Source organism: Psammomys obesus, unplaced genomic scaffold (genome assembly GCF_907164565.1).
Source record: "Psammomys obesus unplaced genomic scaffold, mPsaObe1.curated_primary_1811, whole genome shotgun sequence".
In the NCBI taxonomy this organism is placed as follows: domain Eukaryota; kingdom Metazoa; phylum Chordata; class Mammalia; order Rodentia; family Muridae; genus Psammomys; species Psammomys obesus.
The window spans coordinates 1,338,738-1,345,710 of NW_026586463.1; positions in this window are offsets into that span (position 1 = coordinate 1,338,738).

The following is a 6,973-nucleotide window of genomic DNA, read 5'->3' on the forward strand; positions in this document are numbered from 1 at the left end:
GCTTCTTTGCTCACTGTTAAGGGTAGACTTTTACTTTGTCTTAAAGCTCTCTTGGCCTGCTATTTTTTTTTTCTTTGCAAAGAAACCAGGTTCCTTCAAATAAATGATGGGGTATATAGATTAAACTAAATAATCTTTAAAATGCATTGATTAAGTTAAATAATCCTGAAGACATTCCAGTTAGGGCATGACTTCAGGGTTGAGGATGGACCTTGGTGGTAGATTGCTTGTTGCATGGTCCTGGGTTCAACCCTCAGCATAAGACAACAAACAAACAAACAAAAACTCCCATCCCTTCAGTAATACTTTTTAGCTTATTCTACATACAGCATGTCAGATCTCATGACATTTTCGTGTCCATGTTCCTTGGATTTTCTTAGGTTTCCTGTGTATGTCTTGTGTGTGTATGTGTTAGCAAGCAATTCACTTTCTTACCTCATGAGTTTGCTGCTGGATGAGGATAAATTAAGAATCAAGGACATGCGAGGCTATATCAGAAAAAGAGGGACTACTAGCACACACACACACACAAATACCGTCAAGCCTGAAATAATTCTCTCTTTTTAATTTAATCCTTTTATATTTTGGAGAATTCCATATAGGAGAATTGTATAGCGTCTCTCTTTTTTTCTATCCAACTCCTTCTACTCCTACTTCCTCTTTTATTTAATTAATATTGTCTTTCTCTCTCACACACACAGTCACACAGAGATACACACACATAGACAAACACATAGACAGAATTTAGTGTTACCTATATGTACATTAACCTATAAGGGATCTTTTCCCCAGAGAAAATTGTCTCTCAGCAGGTAGTGATTGGCTACAGCTCTTCATCAAGAGATGGGATCTTGGGAAATTTGCCCCTATCCACATGGACATGTCGGCTGAAGCGGTCATATGCAGGCCTTGTCAGTGACTAGATTTGAGATTTTACATCTCTCTGCTTGCAACTTTTTCTAATATGTTGCTATATAAGAAGTTTCTGAGATCATCATCCCCAGCCTGGGGCCACTGCAGGGGAGTTTCTTGGCTGAGTGCATGGACTTTTTTTTTTTTTTAATCTAATTGTATTTACCCATAAGTCACTGTTCATCATTTTCGCTTTACAGAAGACATGCACAATGCTACCCAGATCTCCTGTGGAGAGAGTGATTAAGTTAAGCTAAGCATAGATGAAGTCACAGGCATTTCACTGGACAGCAGGCGCTCTGCGTACATCAGGATTTGAGTTTCTGTTGCTGCCTTCATGGATTTCTTGGGACTGTGGCCTGGCTGTGGCCTGGCTGTGGCCTGACCAGAGGTGAGTGAGGGATTTGGAGGGAGAGCAAAAGCAATGAGGAAGAAACAAGGCACTTACTGACTGACTACTGTGGCCAGAAGCCTAGCCTGATCATGCGCCTCAGTCTGTAGCTTATAAACTTGCATCTTTTATGGGTAAGTGTTCTGTGATTTCTTTCCTACATAAAGAAATGTTCTATTCGGAAGGGCCTGTCAAATAGTGGATTTTGTAGGGTTTTTTTTTTTTGTTTGTTTGTTTGTTTGTTTTTTGTAAACTCTGATTTCTCCTCTATTGTTTTAGTGTGCCTCAGGAGTAAAGTTAAAAGTCATGCAAATGAAAGCTAATGGAAATGTAAAGATTTACATCAAAAGAATGTTAAAAGGGAGAGAGAAATCTACCTGAATAAGCAGTCCATAACAAACAGCTGTCTTGTGTATCTTGAAAACTCTTGTGTTGGGACAGAGCCATCTAAGTCTGGTCTCTGGGACAGATAGGATGGGGGTGGTGAGGTGAGCAGGGTTGGTGGAGCGCAGAGTGGGTGTTCCACAGTTTTGCACTTGGAGGCATGGTTTCCTCTTTAAGAGATCTGTGTACCTGTCCTGTATGATTGGCACTTCAAACTACTCAGCCATCAGAAAATTTCTATGTAACAATTGAAAAAAAAATGAACAAACTCAAAGGCTACAGATTCTGAATAAACTCAGAAAGTCATGAAATCAGGAAGGAGAAACTGGAAATTCCATACCGGAGAGGACATGGCCTGGATTATATTTAGGTTTTAGGAAAACCATTGCCATATAAAATCTTACAGGTAACTGTAATCACAGGATCATAATAATAACAACAATAATGTTCATCAAAGTAATACAGATACTTGGACAATCCTTAAATCCTTTTTCAAACTGTTTTTATATTTATTATCACTCTAATGTTTCCAGTCCCTCCAGGACAGAAAATTAAGTATAGACTGTCCCCATTTGCTGAACAAGAGAATCAAAGTCAGAGCGGTGGCCACTTGGACTTGGTCATGAATGCTGGGAACTCAGTATTCAGAGGGTCCTAGCTTTTTTTTTTTCAACAAATGTCTTTTTAGTTTCTTTTGTAAATGTCAAGGGGATCTTTCTTGGGGTTTCTGAGCAGCTGACCAGCTCTCTGGATTGTTCTGTTATTCATAGGCCAGTGGGTGGGTAGCATTTGTCCTTTGTAACCCCTACATTCAAGCCTAAACACAGATTTTCTGTTTTGATAAGAAGAGCTGGGCTTCAAGAAGCAGGGGTAGGACTGAAGTAGCAGAGAAAAAAGCTGCATGTCTGTCTCGGCTTAGCCTCCCAATACATCTGTCGTTCCTCCTTAAGCAGTTGCTGGCCTTTTCCAATGAGTTTTCTGTGGCAAATAACTCCAAATGCTTTACAAAGAGAATCGCTTGCAGATGTGGATATGATAACCTGCAGAGCAGGACTTAAATATAGTAATTGTCTCGAGCCTGCTCTTAGCTGTGGCGACAGAGTCTCTACTATGTCATTAGGGAAAGAATTACCGCGTCTTGGAACACAGCGAGCCAAGCTTCTGGCATCAGCTGTCTCTTCCACGTTTTAAACAGAGTTAATTGGCTCCTCACCAAACCGATTAGAGCATGAGGTTAAAACACGTGAGGACGGAAGAGAATAAAGATAACTGGCAGAGGAGAGTGTCCAAAAGTTTTTAAAAAGATTTTTATTACTATTACTGTAATAGCTTAGAAGCCATCTTTGTGCTTGACTCATTGTCTCTTTCATCCCAGTTCTCTGTTATTGTCTTCAGTGAAATAATGGCAATTTGAAGGTAAGTGGTTTTGAATGCGAAATTTTTTTCAGCAACCCATTTCCCCAGGCCCTTCCTACCTTGCACAGTCAAATAGAACAGCCATAAAACTTTGGGGCCAATGAAATTGAGGCTCTGTAGCCCCAGGTCCACCTAACAAGCAGATGCAAGTGCTTTGGGAAAGAGAATCATGATAATGATTAATAATGTCTGCTATAGGCTGAGGGGCGGGGAGGTACACATTTTTAGGCTCTGTCCTTAGATAAAATATAATCATTGTTCTCTTTACATCCTCTGTGAAGACTATAGTTAGCCAGTTTACCATATAGGCTGATTTTCTTGGAATAATATTCCTCTTGAAAAATAACTCTCAAAGGCCTATATTATTATCAATGTAGACAACAATGGCATTCATTTCTTTGCAGACATTTCAGTCTTATGATTCATGCTGATATGTGGCCCAGGTTATTTTCATACAGCAGTCATTAATGTAGTGTGATTTGAGAGGTACAGTAAGGCCCAACCACTTCCAAAGTGTGTCCTTACAAGACTGTCTACTATTGCTCTCTCAACCTCCAATTCGACACCTCCCCATTACAGTTAATCTCTTGAGAATAAACTGAGTTTAGACTATTTCCATTGGTATGTTAGAAATCATTAACATGTTGATGTGAAGTGGCTTTTTCATTGCCTCAACATATATTCTCTAATTACCCACCATACACTGGAAATATTTTAGGCAGTGTGGATAAGATAATGAACAAAAGAGATGAACTTGCTTTCCTAATGGAGCTCAGATTACAATGCGGGGAAGATAGACCATAATCACAAGCAGAGATCAAGGAGACAGTAATAAAAGCTATAGAGAAAGCCCAGAGGAGAAGAGAAAATGAAAGTGATGGGAGAAGAGATTGAAAGGGTTGACACTGAGTGGTTAGGGAATGTCTCACTTGGAAGATATGACGTAAGGGAAGTGCGAAGCCTCCTGGACATCTATGGGGAGATTCCCAGACATCGAAACCATAGGATCGAAGCTGGGGCACCAGACCTGCCATGTTTGAGGGCGAGCAAGATCAGAAGGTGATGGGTGAGAGCCATGTGGGAAATGCTGCATTAAAAATAAGGTGACACCCAAGACTGACCTCTGGCCCTATCATGCATGAGCTCCACCCCATACACATCCTGACTCATGAACACACACTCACACATGTGCACACACACACACACACACACACACACACACACACACACACACACCATTATAGTTACGTGGAGGAAGACGATGGGGCCAGAATGTGGAAGCTGTGTAAACTATCATAAATTGGAAGCCCTTGGTGAACTCACTACAAGCAATTTCAGTGAAATGGCTAAGACAAAGCCATGAGCAGAGAAACAAGGAGATACCTTTGAACATTGCAAATGACAAGGATAGACACAACATTCTTTCTGGTGGGCTGAATACCTATCAGGCAAATAGCCTGCCACTGAACCACATCCCTGGCCCCAAGCACACATGTTAATAAATTTTTCTGAAAAGGAGAACACAGAAATGAAGAGCAGATGGAACTACAGCTAGAAAGGAGAATAAAATCACTAATTTTTTTTTTAAGATGAGCTTTTTTTTTCTCTGATGAAAAGAAAAGACCTAGGAAGAAGGGATTCTTAGTGGAAGGCTTATCCTCAGGATCTTGAATGGATGAAACCCAGGATGAAGAGCTTTGGTGGAAGGAAGAAGAGCATACTTCTTGGGTTATTATACAAGTAGCATGTCTACTCTGTGCAAGTAATTGTTTCCATATCTTGAAAAACAAGATAGACATGGTTTCTGCCCTTAGGAATCTGACATTGTAGTGGGGAAGACAGATAATAAGCAGGTAATAGAAATTCAAATCACTATAACTATAATGAGGAATGCACAAAACAACAGGGAAAGAAATGGACACTGGTCAGAGAAAGTATCTGCACTTATAATCCATTTTATTCTCAGCAAGAAATTACATCCCAAGCCTGAGTGAGTAAGGGGTGGGCCTCTGTTTGGCCATTGCATTATTTGCCCCTGGCCTTTCTGTGAGGTGAGCCTGAGGTCTGAACATACAATTGAATGTATCAAGTCTGAGGTATAATTATGGGAAGGTATTAAAACAGTAGCAATCAGATAGAAGTGGATACTGGCAGCTGGGGGATGCCTTCTGATGGCTGACTGGAATCTGGCAACTGACAGAATTTTTCCAGGTCTCTTCTGGCTCAGGATCTCAGTTGACAAGGAGAAGCAGAGAACATTGGGTAAAGGTCAGAGCACTGGTCATCAGGGCTCAGTCTTAGGGGAATATAGATCATAGGTAAAACATTAAGCCAGCATTGATTAGGAACACTGAGTGTCTGACAAAAGGATTTTAATTACAAAGGTGAACACGAGTTAGCATAATCTGAGAACTTGTCAATGTGCCCATTAAAAGATTAACAAATTTTCCCAAGCCAAATTTATGTAAGAACAAAACCAATTTAGTTGATCAAGATCAGTGTGGTGGTTTGAATAAGAATAGCCTCTATGGCCTCATAATATTTGAGTGCTTAGTCACCAGGGAGTGACACTTTTTGAAAAGATTAGAAGGATTAGAAGGTGTGGCCTTGCTGGAGTAGATGTGATCTTATTGGAAAATGTATGCCACTGGAGGTGAGCGTTAAGGTTTCAAAAGTCTACGCTGTGCCTAGGCTGTCTCTGTCACTGCCTACAGATGAGGATGTAGCTCTCAGCTACTGCCCCAGTGTCTGCCTGCATGCTGCCTTGCTCCCTACCATGATGATAACGGACTAAGCCTCTGAAACTGTAATCAAGCTTTCAATTAAATGCTTTCTTTTATAAGAGCTGCCTTGGTCATGGTGTTTCTTCATAGCAATAGAATGACGACTAAGACAGCCAGCATTCATAATTCAACATCCTTTGTGAAGAGAGGGGGAAATGAAACACACAGGGTGCATAACATAATGTCAATCAAAATAAACACCAGGTTCCAAGATATTTTGGAAATTCAAATACAGAAAAAAAAATATTTTTAAGCCACATGATGTCATGAAGGGGCTGTCTAAGGGGAGACTATTTTGGGGGAGAGCCTCTTGTCATTGAGGTTACAATTTGTGAGGCTCCCACGTGTGTGGAGGTGGAGCGATACATGTTATTTTTAAGCCCTTGCTAAACTTTCAGCGTTTTTAACATGTGCCTCTGAATGGAGTGGAGCACAGACCTGCAGAGGCTCTGTGTGATTTCAAGAGTGGATTTCAGTTCAGATTCTCAGTATTCCTGCCTGGCATTTATCTCTTCCTGTGCCTCGAGTGCCACTGAAGGCAGCCAGGTTTTCTCCAGCCCAGCTGGGTTGGATTGCAGTGAAGCAGTGACTTGAAAAAGTTTACAGTTTGCATCAATCCACTCAAACCTAATCATGGCTCACAGTGGGTAAAATTACCCCTTCCTGCAATGCAAGGCTCAAATCTCTCCACTGGAGTTCTCCTCTGTTCCTTATTGCATATAACGCAGGTTATGCTAGCCTTTACAATGGCCCTAAGCCTTAATCACTCCCATCTGTTCAATATTACACGGTAATTTGGTAGTGAAAAAGTCCTAGGCTAGGAGCCAGTTTGATTTTAGTCCCTAATTAGCTGTGTGACTCCACAGAATAGTTCATCTCTCTCTCAGTTTATAATCTCTTCCTCTCTCACTGAGGTCTCTCTACTCATCCTCTGACCTCCCAAAATGGCAGGGGGTGGGGACACAGCTCCAGGAAAGTACCTTGAGACTTGAGGAGGCAGAGGTGAAGGGGAAGGAGGGAGGTGTCCTTATCTCAGCCTTACACACACACACACACACACACACACACACACACACACACACACACA